The sequence below is a fragment of the Entelurus aequoreus genome, linkage group LG02 (assembly GCF_033978785.1).
Source record: "Entelurus aequoreus isolate RoL-2023_Sb linkage group LG02, RoL_Eaeq_v1.1, whole genome shotgun sequence".
Classification (NCBI taxonomy): Eukaryota; Metazoa; Chordata; class Actinopteri; order Syngnathiformes; family Syngnathidae; genus Entelurus; species Entelurus aequoreus.
In genome coordinates, this window is record NC_084732.1 from 16322184 (window position 1) to 16341654 (window position 19471).

The 19471-nt window shown below is 35.4% G+C and overlaps 1 long non-coding RNA gene across 1 annotated transcript in view; it reads left to right on the forward strand.

Moving 5' to 3' along the window:
* LOC133631137 (uncharacterized) overlaps positions 1–5536 on the forward strand; it is a 44312-nt gene extending 38776 nt beyond the window's left edge. The window contains exons 2-3 of the long non-coding RNA XR_009821403.1: positions 5136–5207; positions 5462–5536. This is a non-coding gene — a long non-coding RNA (uncharacterized LOC133631137). The remainder of the gene's footprint in view (positions 1–5135; positions 5208–5461) is intronic.
* The last annotated feature ends 13935 nt before the right edge of the window (positions 5537–19471 follow it).

Genomic DNA, 19471 nt, shown 5'->3' on the forward strand with positions numbered 1-19471 from the left:
GAACTGATTTTTTTTATTCAAAAGGATTCATAAAAGATAATAAAGCTTTTCAAAACACGTTACAGATTACAAAAGCTCCACAAAAAAATCCACATTGAGAATATTTCATTTTAAAAAGAATTCCAATTAATGCTATACTTATATTTAATGGGAAAAAATGTTGTTTTCAAACCAATTCGATTTGTTTCAAAAAGTTGCTGTTGTTGATGCCAGGATTCCAAAATTGAAATATTTAGCTTGCAGGCGACTGTGACTGTTTTTTGTGGTTGTCAGCACGGCGCCAGCGTGCAGCCTGCAGGGCCAGACGCATAATTAGGGTCGCGACCCCACCTTGCAATGGTCCCTGACGCTTACTGAGGCTTTTAATGCAAATTTCTACATTGATGCTACCTATTTAATAATATCCATGTAGGACTATTACAACTATTATTTACTTAAATTATTCATCTGTGTTTTTACTCAAATACAAGCTCTACTTTCATAAACTGAAATTGTACAAAAATTAAATCTTTAGTGGGGTTTTTTTTTTGTGCGTGTGTGTGTGAAAGTGATGTTGCAACAATAACCAGAACAAAAGCTCAAGAAAGAAAGAATAGCTTGACCATCAGATGACCCCTCAGTACATTTAAACAATAGCAGGAAGACACGGCCTCTAATGAATGTCATTGCTAACTGGTTTGTGTGTGTGTGTGTGTGTGTGTGTGTGTGTGTGTGTGTGTGTGTGTGTGTGTGTGTGTGTGTGTGTGTGTGTGTGTGTGTGTGTGTGTGTGTGTGTGTGTGTGTGTGTGTGTGTGTGTGTGTGTGTGTGTGTGTGTGTTTGTGTGCCAACATGACTGCAGTGAAAAATGACATCACCTTAAACATGTACTAAAAATCTTTCTTTTTTTTTTAAAACAAAAACGTGCAATTGTAAGTAGTTTTGATGGCAAGCCGCGAGTTAAAGATTTATTCACATCTTTAAATCGTGTCTGGTTTTTTTTTGTCTCGTTGGACTGACTTATTATATGTAACTCATCGTTTTAATTCATTATTAGCTTTTTTATTATTATGTATTTAAATATAATTACCACAATAGACTTAAACTTAAAATACACAATAAATAGCAATTAAAATATAAATAGTGACAAATTAATGAATTAATGAATGAATAAATAACTAAATGTATGATTGAAAACTATATAAATAATGAATGAATGAATATATGAATGAATAAAAAAATGGATGAATAAATGAATAGTGAAGTGCAGTTAAAGTGATCCTAAATTTAAAAAAACTGATAGATACATGAAGGAATGAATACATAAATACATTAATACACAAATGAATGAAAACATGAGTGAATATTTGAATGAATATGAATGATTATGTATTCATGACTGAATACATAAAAAAAATTAATAAATAAATGCATGGAGGACTAAATAAATAAATGAACAAATGAGTGAATTAATATATAAATGAATGAATACATTCATGAACAAATGTATGAATAAATGAATAGTGAAGTGCAAAATAGTAATGTTAAATGTTCACAGTTAAAATTAAATGTTCACAGTTAAAATTAGTCTACATATAAATATCAATAGTGATAAATAAACAAATACACAAACAAATATATCAGTGAATATACAAATCAATAAATTAATTATTACTTGAATGAATACATACATTAATACATTAATGAATGAATGAATAAAAGAGTGAATAAACAAATGAATGAATACATGAATAGTGAAATGCAAAAAAAGTAATGTTGACATGTGTAGGTGATTCTAAATACAGTATAAATAGTGACATATTCAGATAAATGTAAGAATGAATAAATAAATAAATAGCTAAATAAATGAAAACACACATTAATGAATACATGAGTGAATGAATGAATGAATGAATACATAAAACAAATTAATACATGAATGAATGGGTGAATGAATCAATCCATGATTGAATGAATAAAGGAATAAACAAAGAAATGAATTAATAAATAAATAACTGAATCAATACAAACGTCTATACATGAATGAATGAAGCAATGCATGAATGAATGAATACATGAATGGACGAATTAATGTGTGAATGTATACATGAATTAATGAAGCAATGCATGAATGAATGACTACATGAATTAATGAAGCAATCCATGAATTAATGAATAAAAAATAAACAAATAAATTAATACTGAGGTGCAAAAAACCCTTCGTTTGCTTACTTACTACTAAAAGACAAGTTGTCAAGTATGTTCACTAACTTATTTAATGCCAAAAAGGTTTTATGATCGCAATAAGAAACATATGTTTAATGTATCATAAGATACATTAAATATACTGATATTTGGTACCGGTACCAAAATATTAGTATCGGGACAACCCCACTAAGTACTAATCAAGCTGTTTAAAAAAACAATAATTGTAATCATTCTAATTAGCTTACATGCCTTTTATAAGCAAAATGGAAATGTTAGATAATAAATATTGTATGATGAACAATAGAATAGAATGTAGTACAAACTACAGTCCTTTTATGAAGTAATGTATTAGTAATGTACAGTATTTACCTCGGAGAGTGGACTTCTACTGTATATCCTTCCAGCTACTTCTCTGTCAAACACATCCGCAGCAGCTTCTCCATATTTTCATGGATAATGGTTCGCCGCTTAGATATCATTTTAACGTCCTTGGTTGGCTTTGGCGCAAACTAGCAGACCACGCTAAATGCTTGACCATGTTTTTTTGTTTTTTTCTTTTTTTAAATTAATCAATCCACCAAAATAATACGCAATAATACCAAAGTAATACAATTCCAATTCCAAAACCAAACCCGGCCCAGCACCATTCAGAATAGCAATCAACACAGCAATTGAGAGGACACACACTAGCTGCTTCTTTGCTATCACTTTTACCATCATATTTGTACATATGCTATTTGCTGATGTTGCTCTATTGTTGTTGTTATTGTTGTGTTTGTTGTTGTTGTTGTTGTCTCTGTCTTATCCCCCTCTTGTCCTCAGAATTTCCCCCTCTGTCTTCCTTTTTGTTATTCTTTCTATCCCCTCCTGCTCCGGCCCGACTGCACCAAATGATAATATAAATACATTTACTAAAGTCAAATACAAATAAGGCAACAAGAGAAGTATCCCACACTTCTCTTATGTAAAGTAAATCTGAACAGCCGACATGGGCATCTACATCAACTATATGATTTGCCTGAGAAGCTGGACAGGACAAAAAAAAAATAAATAAATAAACCTCCTTTGTTTTGTACCACAGCAATCTTTTTTATAACATAGTAGATTATTGCCTTTTTCAAATGTGTATTATTTCATACTTAATGTGAAAATAGGCTGTTTTTGCAGGAAACTCATCTCATTCGCTGACATTAGCTTACAGTAGTGTTGTCCCGATACCGGTACCGGTACCAAAATTATTTCAATATACTTTTCGGTACTTTTCTAAATAAAGGGGACCACAAAAAAAATGGCATTATTGGCATATCATTTAGTCCTTAAATAAAATAGTGAACATACTAGACAACTTGTCTTTTATTAGTAAGTAAACAAAGAAAGGCTCCTAATTTAGCTGCTGACATATGCAGTAACATATTGTATCATTTATCATTCTATTATTTTGTCAACATTATAAAGGACAAGTGGTAGAAAATGAATTATTAATCTACTTGTTCATTTACTGTTAATATCTGCTTACTTTCTCTTTTAACATGTTCTATCTACACTTCTGTTCAAATGTAATAATCACTTATCCTTCTGTTGTTTGATACTTTACATTAGTTTTGGATGATACCACAAATTTGGGTATCAATCCGATACCAAGTCGTTACAGGATCATACATTGGTCATATTCAAAGTCCTCATGTGTCCAGGGACATATTTCCTGAGTTTATAAACATAATATGACATTTTTTTTAAAAACGAAAGAAGATGTCATGACGCCAAAAAATATCGATGTAATCATAGTAGTATCGACTAGATACGCTCCTGTACTTGATATCATTACAGTGGATGTCAGGTATAGATCCACCCATGGCATTTGTTTACATTGTGACGCCGGTGAGCTACGGTGTGTATTAAAGCATGTTTAGCTATTCCTCGTCCTGCAGGGATGATACTTGTAAGAAACGTACTTTATCCGTCGCCATGGAGACGAGGATTAGTGATTTAGAAGTAGTTACAACACTGCAGACGGCGGATGGACGTTAGCCGTTTGCTAGCTAGCCATGTCTTAAAGCACCTCTTCCTGAGGGCGTTTCAGTGTTATAACTTCACCTTTATCTTTAATTTTTTTAGCCAACATGCGTCCGTTCTCCCTTTTCTGTCAACACACAGTGTCTGCTTGTAAGTACTCCGTCATTTTGCGCTGCCGAACATGCTCCTCTGCTCGTAAGACCAGCAATGACTCGGCGTGACGATGACGCGGGCGCAGGGTGGTGCGGGGACCGCTATTTTTTAGAGGCGGTATAGTACTGAATATGATTCATTAGTATCGCTGTACTATACTAATACCGGTACACCGTACAACACTAGCTTACAGCTAGCAAGACGTGACTTTGTTTTTCCAATCACGGGAAGGAAGACCGTGAGTGTGAAGGACAGTGCTGAGACGAAGTAGTGGATGACATTTTAATGGAATTAACGAAAGAAATCATCAAAACCATGGTGACACTATTGTTCATTTTTCAAATGTGTTTATTTTATTTTTTATAAATGGCCGTGATCATAATGTAAATGAGGGATTTCTAATCACTGCTATGTTGGAATTCTTATGACACGAAACATTCCAAAAGTAGTCAAACAAAAATGAATAATATCAACAACAGTATCAATATTAATAAGAATTCCAACAATGAGCAATACAAATACCGATAGAAATAGCATTATTGCTAAAACAAAGGAGTTTAGCGACATCGTGGCACAGTGTTATCATCACGTGGCGCCGTAAACTGTATCACTTCACGATAGCAGCGATAAAGGAGCTCCTTCAAAGCCGACGAGCGGCCAATTACTCGCCTCTTAGAGTGTCGTAACTCTCCTCTTTTTTTTGTTGTTGTTTTGAAATGCTTCGCTGTCACGATATTTCCTCCTCCTCGCCCATTTTCAGTCACTTATGACACCTCGCTCTCAGGTGACAAGAAGATGGATGACTTCTCTCCGTCACGCAACTATTGTCAGCGCCATGCAAACACTCAAGAAGAAGGTGTGTGTGTGTGTGTGTGCGTGTGTGTGTGTGTGTGTGTGTGTGTGCGTGTGCGTGTGTGTGTGTGTGTGTGTGTGTGTGTGTGCGTGTGCGTGTGTGTGTGCATTAGCTCAGTTACTAATCTGCTATTTGTGCCTGGTCAGGAAGGGAAGGTGATCCAGTAGTCACCCCCCCTCCCCCCACCCCCACCCCCCCATCCTCCATCAGCAGCATGAGTGACACAAGTATGTTTGTGGTGTTTGTGTTGCGTTCAGGGTTGCGTGTGAAGGGAGCTGCTTGCATGTGACCCCTGCTGACCCCTGATTGTCGTTCCTGTCGTGACCCCCCCCCCCCCCCCCCCCGCATACACCCCCTCCACACACACACACACACACACACACACACACACACACACACACACACACACAGCACGTCCCAGCCAGCTAACACGCTGATGGAATGTTTACTAGCATTAATTACTAGCACTCAATAGGACCTTTTTTTTTTTTACAACTTGAAATGCAGTGTTTAGCTATTTCAATTGTCTTTTTTTAAATACTATATAAGTAACTACTTCCACATTATTCAAAAAATATTAAAATTGCATTTAACATTTATGTAGCAGTAGATTGGAACAACAAGTTGACTTCATATGTTTAATTGTGTTTCATTGTATCCATTAAACCAGGGGTCCCCAAAATACGGCCTGTGGGCCAGATCCTAATCGGGCCCGCGGGAAGTCCCAAGTAAAAAAAAAAAAAGTATTTATTTTTAAAAAAAAATTTATTATTATAATTTTTTTTAAATCTGTCCTTTCTAATCCATTTTCTACCGCTTGTTACTCTCGGTGTCTCCTAGCCGCTAAGGCAAATTTTGTTGTCTAAAAATGCACTTTTCCTTCGATATTGTGACATCATCGCAGTGTCGAGCGAGCGCACGGCAAGTACGCGATATTTATAACGGTATATAAACCACAGAAACCTTGACTCTATATATATATATATATATATATATATATGTATATATATATATATATATATATATATATATATATATATATATATATATATATATATATATATATATATATATATATATATATATATATATATATATATATATATATATATATATATATATATATATATATAGAGTCAAGGTTTTTATATATATATATAGTCAAGGTTTTTTACATATATATATATAGTCAAGGTTTTATGTATATATATAAAAAAGTCATAAAAAAGTAATTAAAAGTCATTAAGATTCTGTAAACACGTGAAAAAAAAGGTCAACAAAGTACATTGTACAAAAAGCAGCAACAATTGGTAATATGGTAAACCGATAAAAAAAAAAAAATGTTAAGACTCCAGATGATAATATCGGCAGGCTGATATTATCGGCCGATAAATGCTTTAAAATGTAATATCGGAAATTATCGGTATCGGTTTCAACCTCCTGATTTTCCCGGGAAACTCCCGATTTTCAGTGCCCCTCCCGAAAACCTCCCGGGGCAACCATTCTCCCGAATTTCTCCCGATTTCCACCGATTAACAACTAACATTACTGGGGGCGTGCCTTAAAGGCACTGCCTTTAACGTCCTCTACAACCTGTCGTCACGTCCACTTTTCCTCCATACAAACAGCGTGCCAGCCCAGTCACATAATATATGCGACTTTTACACACACATAAGTGAATGCAAAGCATACTTGGTCAACAGCCATACAGGTCACACTGAGGGTGGCGGTATTAACAACTTTAACACTGTTACATAAATGTGCCACACTGTGAACCCACACCAAACAAGAATGACAAACACATTTCGGGAGAACATTCGCACCGTAACACAACATAAACACAACACAGCAAATACCCAGAACCCCTTGCAGCACTAACTCTTCCGGGACACTACAATAAACACCCCCCGCTACCACCAAACCCCGCCCCCCCCCATATATAACAAAACAGTAAAAATTATATTTAAAAATAATTGTATATAAAATTAATTATTATACAAATAATTCATAGATAAACTATTTAAAAAATACATGAAACTAAAGAAAAAAATTTAAATTTTATTTGGACAATGTATTTAAAATGATGTATAAAATTATACAATAACATATTAACAAACACATATTTAAATAAAATAAACAAAGGCAAAAATAGTATGTCATTAAGACAAATTAAATAGTATAAATAAAATTCATTAAAACAACAGTTTTTATCACCATGTTCATAATTACATAGTTACATTACATTGTAATACAATGTATTTAAAAATACTTATGTTAGTGTATGCATTCATAAATGTAAAAATATGTATATTTGAAATAAATGTGTGTATATGTATAACTTTCACAAATATTTAAACAAATGTTTTTGTGGTTTTTCTGAGTACCTGTTCGCAAAATATTTTGTTGTGAGCCGATTTTTTTTTTTTTTCCGGAGGTGTCTGAGGAGTCGTAAATCGCACTTTTTATGGCACTTGTTTGTGTGCTGGCATTTAGTGCTTTGTGCTTTTTTAAAATGATTATTCTGTCGAACAGCTTGTAGAACAACATCAAGCTGCAGCCAGATGTCCGCACCTTGGATGGAAACTTCCAAATATTTTTAAGATTATCGTATTTGTTGACTGCTATTGTATGTTGTGATCAATCTATATTTTTTAAGTTATTATGACAGCAGTGAATGGTAGACATAGATAATTAGGTAAGACTAAGGCTGGATTATGTCACTGGCAACATTCATGTGTGCTTCTATGACCTCAGGACCAAAATAATCCTATTAACATGATGTGCCACACGCAAAGCCTTCACTACAAGTTCGGCTTTATACCAACTACAATCTAAGTATTACTTCAAACAACTACATTTGCTTTATATTGCAATAATATAGTGCTCAATGTTTTATTTGTCAGTGTCATGCAGTGAGGGCTAATATTCAATGAAAACCAATCTTTATTATCTCAGGAGAGCAATACTGGTCAAAATGAATATCTATATAAGATTATTATTTGTCCAAATGAAACATTATTACCTATATAACATGAATACTTGCCAAAATTAAACATTATCGATACAGACAAAAAGATTATCTTGAAAAAATTTGTTTTTTCCCCAAAACATTTTATTTTCGATATATATTTATAAAATAAGTATGAATATATGTTGAAGAATTTGACAAAATATTTTCCAAAAATGCTAAATTTTTCCAGGAAAGAAGTTGTATTAAAAAAAACAAAAAAAACATGCTATATATATATATATATATATATATATATATATATATATATATATATATATATATATATATATATATATATATATATATATATATATATATATATATATATATACAGTCGTGGTCAAAAGTTTACATATACTTGTTAAGAACATGATGTCATGGCTGTCTTGAGTTTCCAATAATTTCTACAACTCTTATTTTTTTGTGATAGAGTGATTGGAGCACATACTTGTTTGTCACAAAAAACGTTCATGAAGTTTGGTTCTTTTATGAATTCATTATGGGTCTACTGAAAATGTGACCAAATCTGCTGGGTCAAAAGTATACATACAGCAATGTTAATATTTGGTTATATGTCCCTTGGCAAGTTTCACTGCAATAAGGCGCTTTTGGTAGCCATCCACAAACTTCTGGCAAGCTTCTGGTTGAATTTTTGAACACTCCTTTTGACAAAATTGGTGCAGTTCAGCTAAATTTGTTGGTTTTCTGACATGGTATTGTTTCTTCAGCATTGTCCACATGTTCTCAATGGGGTTTAAGTCAGGACTTTGGGAAGGCCATTCTAAAACCTTTATTCTAGCCGGATTTAGCCATTGCTTTACCACTTTTGACGTGTCTTTGGGGTAATTGTCCTGTTGGAACACCCAACTGTGCCCAAGACCCAACCTCCGGGGTGATTATTTTAGGTTGTCCTGAAGAATTTGGAGGTAATCTTCCTTTTTCATTGTCCCATTTACTCTCTGTAAAGCACCAGTTCCATTGGCAGCAAAACAGGCCCAGAGCATAATACTACCACCACCATGCTTGACAGTAGGGATGGTGTTCCTGGGATTAAAGGCCTCACCTTTCCTCTTCCAAACATATTGCTGGATATTGTGGCCAAACAGCTGAATTTTAGTTTCATCTGACCACAGAACTTTCCTCCAGAAGGTCTTATCTCTGTCCATGTGATCAGCAGCAAACTTTAGACAAGCCTCATTGTGTCGCTTCTGGAGCAAGGGCTTCCTTCTTGCATGATAGCCTCTCAGTCCATGGCGATGCAAAACACGCTTGACAGAGGACAATGACACCTGTGTTCCAGCAGCTTCCAATTCAATGCAGACCTGCTTTTTGGTCGTTCTCGGTTGACTCTTGCTCATCCTGACCAATTCTCTCTCGGCAGCAGGCGATAGCTTGCGTTTTTTTTCCTGATCATGGCAGTGACAAAACTGTGCTTTGCACTTTATACTTACGAACAATTGTCTGCACAGTTGCTCTTGGGACCTTAAGCTGCTTTGAAATGGCTCCAAGTGACTTTCCTGACTTGTCCAAGTCAATGATTAGTTTTTTTTCAGATCTGTGCTGAGTTCCTTTGACTTTCCCATTGTCACGTTTGTAACCGAGTCTAATGACTGCATCACATGAGCCCTATTTAAATGCGCTCAGAGAACTCAACAGGTGTCGTCATACTTTATTTCCACTGTATCATGGTATTTTTTTAATAAGGAACGTTCCAATTATGGGATGATTTTTGTTTTGCAAACGGGCAAATCGGACATTGATATTGGTAGTTTTTTTTTGACAAAGGCCAAAGTGTGGCCTTGAAAAGTCTTAAAAATAAACAACCCCAATGTTGTTTCTTTCCATGTTCCTTGCTGCTGGTGTCATGTGACTCAGGAAGTGGTGTGACTCAGGAAGTGACTGCAGGGCGGCCTGCGTGCATTCCAGCTCTTCATCCTGCGTGTCCTGATGCTAACCTGCACGCTCACAGTAGCTGCTGCACTCACTTCCTGGACGATCATGTGATCACTTTCCTTTTCTGAGACGCTTCCTGCACTCCAGCCTCTGCCAGTCGTTACGACGGTTTGTCAGCATGCTCATCTTCACGCGCTGCACATCATGCAAGAATACAGTGTTTCTTTACATAGTCACATCGCCAACTACTGGCCTGGAATTAATATTACAGCTTGACATCTAATATGTTTGATTTGAGAAACTCTCCCAAAGGAAATAATTGAAATAGAAATACTATGTTCCAGGGTCAAACTGCCAGCATCATAAGAAAGTTTTGCATAACATTTTAATATATATCAATAAAGTAAAAAAATAACTATTGTGACTCGGTTCAATTGTCAGTGTACTCCTTTCCCTTAAAGCAGGGATGTCCAAAGTGCGGCCCGGGGGCCATTTGCGGCCCTCAGGTCATTTTTTAATGGCCCCACGGCCCATTTTAAAATATGATTAAAAAAATTGAAAACATAAAAAGTGGTATGAAAGACCAAACAGGTGAAATGTAACAAGAAAATGTTGCAATGTTTACTCTAATAACACAAAGCTGCCATGCAGGCTGTTTCTTTCTTTAAAAAATAATAATGAATCAAAATCAATGTTATTATGAATTATTGACCTATCCAAGGCTCCAATTACGTCACATTAAATATTGCACTTTGAGATATTTTTTTGGGAAAATGTTGCATATTTTGTGTTTGCCATATAAAAAATTGAGCTTTTTTAAAAAAAAATTTAAAGAAGGGCCTAAAACGAACAAACAAAAAACATAAACAACAATACAACGTATAATTGACGGATAGATCTGAAGTTGATCTTGAGATTATTGTGTTAAAAGTAAACAGTAAAAAAAATGTAGAAATTATTTTTTTAACACTTTAATGAGTAGGACCCTTTTGGTTCCCCAATAATTTTTGTGTGATTTGTTTTTAAGTGTCATTGCTCAAAAAATAATAATGAATTAAAATCAATGGTGTTATGACTTATTGCCCTTTTTAAGGCTCCAATTATTATATAATCTGAAATATTCCTCTTAAAAATTTTATTGGGTGAAAATATTGCATATTTTGTGTTTTTTCCATAAAAAAACAGGGTTTTCTATGACAAAAAGAGCATACGACTTAAATTGATCTAGAGATAATAATACTGAATAATGACACATTTTAAATATTTTTTGGACCAAAACCCTTTGGGGTCCCCAGGATCAAGCCTGAGTGGAGGCCTTAATGTATATTTTTTATACATATATTGTATTGGTTTTTAAAATAAAAAAATATCAAAATGGCCCCCGCTTGCTTTGATTTTTCAGTGCGCGGTCCTCAGTGGAAAAAGTTTGGACACCCCTGCCTTAAAGTATTAGAATTGTATTTTAATTTTTTTTTTTTTACAAAAAGAGATAACATTTTCATATATATCAATAAAGTAAAAAATACCTATTGTGACACAGTTTAATTGTCAGTGTACTCCTTTCCCTTAAAGTATTATAATTTTTTTATTTTATTTTTTTTAGAAAAATAGACTATATTTTTGTGGAAAAATACATACATTTTGGAGAGAAAAAAAGTTGCATTTAAAAAAAAAAAGTTATATTTCATTAGGACTTTTTTCTTGTCAAAATGTAACTCTAATCTCTTTAATTATCTGAAATTGTTATTGTAGGGTTAGAACTTTTCTTTTTTAAAAATATGCACAAACATATACTATTTTCTTGATTTCAATTTATGACTTTTTTTTCCTTTTCAATTGAATTTCTCATTTCATTTTTGGGTAAAAAAAAAAAAAGAATGGGATTCACAGTCGCATGTTTCCTCTTTGCTGTGTAGCATCAAAAATATTTTTTAAAAAAACAGAAGAAAAAGTACAAAAAAAGTCATTTACGCTTTCTCCTTATAACGTTACATCTGTTTTTCTTGTAACACAATTTTATTGTCGTAATAGTCTGACCGTAACATTACGTAATAAATCTCGCAGCATTCAGACTATTATATGATGTAACCTAACCCTTTTCTGGCGATATTATGACTGTTTACTGTTTATATTCTACGCTCGTTTAAAATTCTCTGGTTATCGTCACGTTTTCTCTATTTGCTGTGGTAGCATCACAGAAAAAGCCAGTAAAAAAGTTCAACTCGCCATCCAAGCTTTCCTTTTGTAATGTAACTTTTTTTTTTGTAACATGATTTTATTGTCGTAATATCTGACTGTTACTATACAAAATATCTCTTATGCAACATAACTTTTTCCTAGAGATTTTACGGGTTTTCTACGACTAAAATATCCCAAACTTTTTTCTCGTAATGTTACGAATGTTTTTCTCGTAACGTGACTTCATTGTTGTAATAGAGTTACCGTAACATTATGTAATAAATCTTGTAATATAACGTAACATAACTAAAGTTATAAAGTTCAATGGTTATCGTCGCATTTTTTCTATTTACTGTGGAAGCATCACAAAAAAAGCCAAAGAAAAACTACGTTTAAAGTATTCCATGCTTTTTCCTTGTAACATTACGACTTTTTTCTTGTACTCATGACTTCATTTTTTGAGGTAGCATCACAAACAAGCCGAAGAAAGTGTGAAAAATACATTCCAAGCGTTTTTCTCGTAACGTTATAACTGTTTTTCTTGTAACATGAATTCGTTGTTGTAATAGTCTGACCGTAACATTACGTAATAAATCTCGCAACATTTACACCGTTTTTCACGTAATAATACGTGACACATTTATTCTATTTACTGTGGTAGCATCACAAAAAAAGACAAAGAAAAACTATGTTTAAAGTATTCCATGCTTTTTCCTTGTAACATTACGACTTTTTTCTTGTACTCATGACTTCATTGTCGTAATAGTCTAAGCGTAACATTACATAATAAATCTCGCCACATGCACTCTATTTTTCTTCTAACCCTACAAAACATAACAGTTTTCTTGTGATTTTACGATTGTTCAGGGCTCTTCTAAGTTACAGTTGTATGGTTGTTGTCACAATTTTCCCATTTTCTATGGTAGCATCACAAAAAAGAGCCAAATAAAAAGTACGACAAGTGTATTCCAACTGTTTTTCTTGTAACGTTATAACTGTTTTTCTCGTAACATAACTTCATTGTCGTAATAGTTCTCTTTTCAACATGTTCGAAAAGTAACCTTACATAACAAATCTCGCAATATTCACACTATTTTTCTCGTAACATAACGCAACATAACTGTTTTCCAGTGATACTACGACTGTTCAAGCTCTTCTACTTTGCGTTTACTCTTCTATAGTTATCGTCACATTTTTTCTATTTGCTGTTGTAGCATCAGAAAAAAAGTCGAAGAAAAACTCTGATCAAAGTATTCCAAGGTTTTTTCTCGTAACTGGCGTCCTTGTCGCAATAGTCTGACCCTAACAAAACATTTGAATCTTGTAACTTTTTCTTGTAACTTTACGATACATCCATATAATACGTAACATACTGTAACTGTTTTGTAGTCACATTTACACATCTACGGTTGTCGTCTCAGTTTGCCTTTTTTCCTTGGTAGCATCACAAACAAACCAAAGAAAAAGTACGACAAGTCCATTCCAAGCGATTTTCTCGTAACGTTGTAACCGTTTTTCTCGTAACATGACTTCATTGTTGTAATAGTCTGACCGTAACATTATGTAATAAATCTTGCAACATTTACACCATTTTTCACGTAATAAAATGGGACATAACTGTTTTCTAGTCACATTGCAACATTGTCTACTGCTCTTCCACGTTGCATTTACTGTCCTATCGTTATCGTCACATTTGCCCTTTTTGCTGTGGTAGCATCACAAAAAAGCTGAAGAAAAATTACAAGTGCATTCCAAGCTTTTTTCTTGTAACAATATCATGTTTTTTTCTTGTACACATGACTTCATTGTCGTAATAGTCCGACCATAAAATTATGTAATTCATTTCGTAATATTCACTCTTTTTTTCTCGCAATAGTAGGTAGCAAAACTGTATTCTTTACGACTCTTTACGGCTCTTCTACGTTGCATTTACAGTACAGTTCTATGGTTATAGTCCCCCATTTTTGTCCCATTTGTTATAGTAGCATCACAAAAAAGCCAAAGAAGTACAACAAATGTAATCCGATCTTTGTCCTTGCAATGTTAGTGATGTTTTTTTCTCGTAACATGACTTCATTGTCCTAATAGTGTGAGCGTAGCAACATTCACACAATTATTCTCATAACATTACGTAACATAACTGTTTTCTAGTGATTTTTCGACTGTCTACCACTATTTTATGTTGCATGTACGGCTCTATGGCTATCATCACATTCTTTTTATATCTGCTGTGGTAGCATCACAAAATAAGCCGTAGAAAAGCTACGATCAAAGTATTCCAAGCCTTTGTCTTGGAGCTGACGTCATTGTCGTAATAGTCTTGCCACAGAACACTACATTTCATTATATTAATATATATTATGAAACATACCCAGAAGGCACAAGGCGTTGATACAACGTTGATTATACATACATGTCCTTTAAAACTGACTTGGAAACAACGTTGCAAAATGGTTGTATTGGTTAGTTGAGACAACGTTGGTGTCTGATGTTGTTGGTTGGAAAATGACCACATTTCAATGGTCAAATCAACGTCAGAACCTGACATTGAATAAACGTCATCAAAAAGGATGTTGTTTCTGCGTTGTGTTTGTTTTTCAGAATATCAGCTGGGAAATGACCAAATTTCAATGGTCAAATCAACGTCGCAACCTGACATTGAATAAACGTCGTCAAGAGTTTGCACAATGTCAAGACCTAATTCAACAATTTCCCAACGTTGTTTCGTGCCTGCTGGTTACTGTAACTGTTTTCTAGTCGCAGTTACAGTTCTATTGTTATCGTCACCTTTTCTCTTTTTGTTGTGGTGGCATTGCACACACAAAAACAAACAAAGATTGCTGAAGACTTCATGCGCAGCAACGTCTAAATCAGGGGTGTCAAATTCATTTTAGATCGGGGGCCACATGGAGAAAAAAGGATGTTGTTTCAACGTTGTGTTTGTGTAGTACAATATTAGTTGGGAAATGACCAAATTTCAATGGTCAAACCAACGTCAGAACCCCACATTGATTAAACGTCGTCAAACTCATTTTAGATCGGGGGCCACATGGAGAAAAATCTACTTCCCAAGTGGTAAAATCACGGCATGATAACTTAAAAATAAAGACAGCTTCAGATTGCTTTCTTTGTTTAAAAATAGAACAAGCACATTCTGAAAATGTACAAATCATAATGTTTTTTTGTTTTTTTTTACACTTACAGGTTATCTTTATGCCGGGTTGTTCTCCTGGGATGCAGACGGACAACTCCGGACAAAGCGTGGAGGTAGGAGATGATTTATTCTCCATAAATCATACACAGTCAATACAAACAGGAAACAAACAAAAGAAACGTGGGCCGCTCGCACTAAGGGAAACAACTTAGCACAGGAATCAGCCAGGAAACAAGACATGAACTTACGTGAATGTTGCATTCAGCAAACAACGAAGCCAGGCTGAGCGTGGCGAGAAAGGTGAATAAATAGCTCTCTGATTAGTGCTCGACAGCAGGCATACTTGCCAACCTTGAGACCTCCGATACCGGGAGGTGGGGGGGCGTGATCGGGGGTGGGGGCGGGGCGTGGTTGGGGGCGTGGTTAAGAGGGGAGTATATTTACAGCTAGAATTCACCAACTGAAGTATTCCATTTATTATATATATATATATATATATATATATATATATATATATATATATATATATATATATATATATATATATATATATAATGTATACAATACTTGATTTTCAGTGAATTCTAGCTATATATATATATATATATATATATATATATATATATATATACACTACCGTTCAAAAGTTTGGGGTCACCCAAACAATTTTGTGGAATAGCCTTCATTTCTAAGAACAAGAATAGACTGTCGAGTTTCAGATGAAAGTTCTCTTTTTCTGGCCATTTTGAGCGCTTAATTGACCCCACAAATGTGATGCTCCAGAAACTCAATCTGCTCAAAGGAAGGTCAGTTTTGTAGCTTCTGTAACGAGCTAAACTGTTTTCAGATGTGTGAACATGATTGCACAAGGGTTTTCTAATCATCAATTAGCCTTCTGAGCCAATGAGCAAACACATTGTACCATTAGAACACTGGAGCAGTGGCGTGCAGTCACTAGAGGCAGGGGAGGCGGGGCCTCACCTGCCATCATGGAAAGAAAAAAAATGTAAAAAGAAAAAAAAAATAATTAAATTGTTATATGTATCCAGTGATTATACTAAAGTTATTTTCCATTTAACTTCACCAGTTTTAGATTATTTTTATTTTTATTTTCACATTTGCCGTTCAAATACTGAGAAGAGACGGTTGAGGCACGTCACTGATTTGTGCCTCAACATGGATTGTGCACAATGACTCGGCTAACTGCTGAGCTGCTGTGCAGTGAGACTGTATTGCTATATGAACTATATCAGCTAACTAAACTATGGCATAGTTTAGTTAGCTGAGGTATATAATGTACAGTGTATTTTGTCAAAAACTGTATGTGTGTAACGTATTTCTTGTGCTGAGCATTCATAAAACTGCTGCAAAAGACGTACTGGTTGAGGCTCGCAGTAATCCTGCCTCCTGGTGGTAGAGGGCGGTAGTAATCCCAGAGATCATTCCTCGGCCGCAGAAGAAAAAAAAAAAGAAAAAAAAAAAGTTTGCAAGTCAATTAGTGCAGCGATTGTTTATTTCCTCTCGCCTGGACTTTTATTAAAAACATGGAGGATTACATATGTAAAATAAAACACTTTTCTAAACTGGACTTTCAATCGAAGCAGGAGGTAATAATTAAAGGTAGACCAACGCCGGAGCTAAAAGGTTTGCTTTTGACTTCGGGACAGAAGACCCGTTCTTTTCAAACGGCGTGGTACACACGCAAAGGCTGGCTGTTTGGATGTCCAGCAAGAAAGGTAAGACCATAATAATGTTTTTTTAATTAAATGTGCTTTTTTGTGTGCTACAGTTGTGTAAAGTATGCTTGTATGAGCTTTTAAACATAACCCGTTAACTGCTGCCAATCACATGGTGAATAAGATAATATTTAGGGTTCATATGTTTGTAAATCTGACTGTGATGATGCAGTGCCTCACCAGACATTAACCTCACCGCACGCCACTGCACTGGAGTGATAGTTGCTGGAAATGGGCCTCTATACACCTATGTAGATATTGCACCAAAAACCAGACATTTGCAGCTAGAATAGTCATTTACCACATTAGCAATGTATAGAGTGTATTTCTTTAAAGTTAAGACTAGTTTAAAGTTATCTTCATTGAAAAGTACAGTGCTTTTCCTTCAAAAATAAGGACATTTCAATGTGACCCCAAACTTTTGAATGGTAGTGTATATATATATTTATTTTATTATATATATAAATAAAATAAATACTTGAATTTAGTGTTCATTTATTTACACGTATACACACACAACACTCATCTACTCATTGTTGTACTTCAGCATAGCCATCTTTGTCTCGGCATATGTTACACCATCGGGTCTCCATTTTGCGAGGTGGCCCATAATACTGGGCTGTGAACGGTGCTGCGCTGCCGCCGCCATGTGCTTCGCTCTCCGTTCATGACTGAGTATATCATTTCGGCCACCGTGTTCAATGGAGAAGTCTGTTCTACAAAATGTACAGGCAACATACCCCTTCCCCTTCGAACTGTCCTGGATGAACTGAAATTCTTGTTTCCATTCGTTTTGGAACTTGTAAGCGTATTTCTTCATCTTGCTCGTCGACGGCGTCGCCATGTCTGTAACTTCCTCGTTCTTCTGCTTCGTCTCCTTGTTGTGTGCGCAGTTGTGCACTCTACTCTCTAAAAGCCGTAGATGTTATGGCGTCATTGGGCAGGCAAGCTGTTTATATTGTGGGAAAGCGGACGTGAGAACAGGCTGTCCCACTCAGGTCCGCATTGAGCTGGAGGGGGCGTGGCCTCCAGCGCCGGCTGAATTCCGGGGGTTTGTCGGGAGAAAATTTCTGCCGGGAGGTTATCGGGAGAGGCGCTGAATACCGGGAGTCTCCCGGTAAAACCGGGAGGGTTGGCAAGTATGACAGCAGGTGAGCGAGCCGACCACAAACCAGAGGCAGGTGAACCCAATTAGTGCCCATGGTAACCAAAACAAACCCAGAGGTGCACAAAACAGGAACTAAGGGAGTCCAAAACTAACAGAACATGACTAAACAAAACATGGTCCGGGTCACGGATCATGACATCGTTATTTATTCTTTCTGAATAAATGATGTGATAATGTTCATCAGTCAACTGATTGGTGTTGATTTTCTTTGTAATTTTTTAAAATGTGTATTTATTTATAATATTTATTTATTTTTGTCCTGTCCAGCTTCTCAGGCAAATCATATAGTTAAAGCAGATGCCCATATCGGCTGTTCAGATTTACTTTACAAAAGAGAAGTGTAGGATACTTCTCTTGTTGCCTTATTTGTATTTGACTTTATTAAATGTATTTTATTATCATTTGGTGTTGATTTTCAATCTATTAAGATAAAAAAAATGATATCAAAATTAAATTACAGGATGTTATTTATGTAGTTTGCTCATTTTCCTCAACTGGTGCACTGACATCATGTGTTTGTTATATGTAGCATCATCTACAAAGATGCAAAGAATTGCTATTGTGACATCTAGTGGACACATTTAGAACAGCAGTTTCTTTCATTCAAAATATACCTGTATACTTGGCAAACTCATCCCGCAGGCCAGATAAAACCTGTTCCTGGCCTAACGTTTGACACCCCTGGTCTAAAATGACTACGTCTTAGTGGCAAATTTGACCCCAAAACTTTGTTCTGGTTTCGAATTGAGAGTTGGACCTGAGAGGTGTGCACAAGCTGTTGTTTATGCACGCGCGGCCCTGCTGGTACTTTCTTATTGTGTCTTTATTCCACGCTCTTGTTCCTGAGCTTTGTTCACACGTACACGAAGATGAGAGAAAGTGACATCTCGACGAGGGGAATTAATCCAAATTTGGCCCTGTGCTGATCTCGCAGGCATGGTGCGTGACTGGCAGAGGCTCAGGACGACCAGTTCAACTTGTTTTTTTTTAAAGTTTTTTAAGTCCACTTTTCGCAACTTGTCTTTGCACTTTGCTGCTGCCGGATTGTGCCACGCACGGAGGCTGCAAGGAGAGAGAGAGAGAGCGAGTGGCACGTTGCATGACTCCAAAGCCGCCAGATCCTGTCCT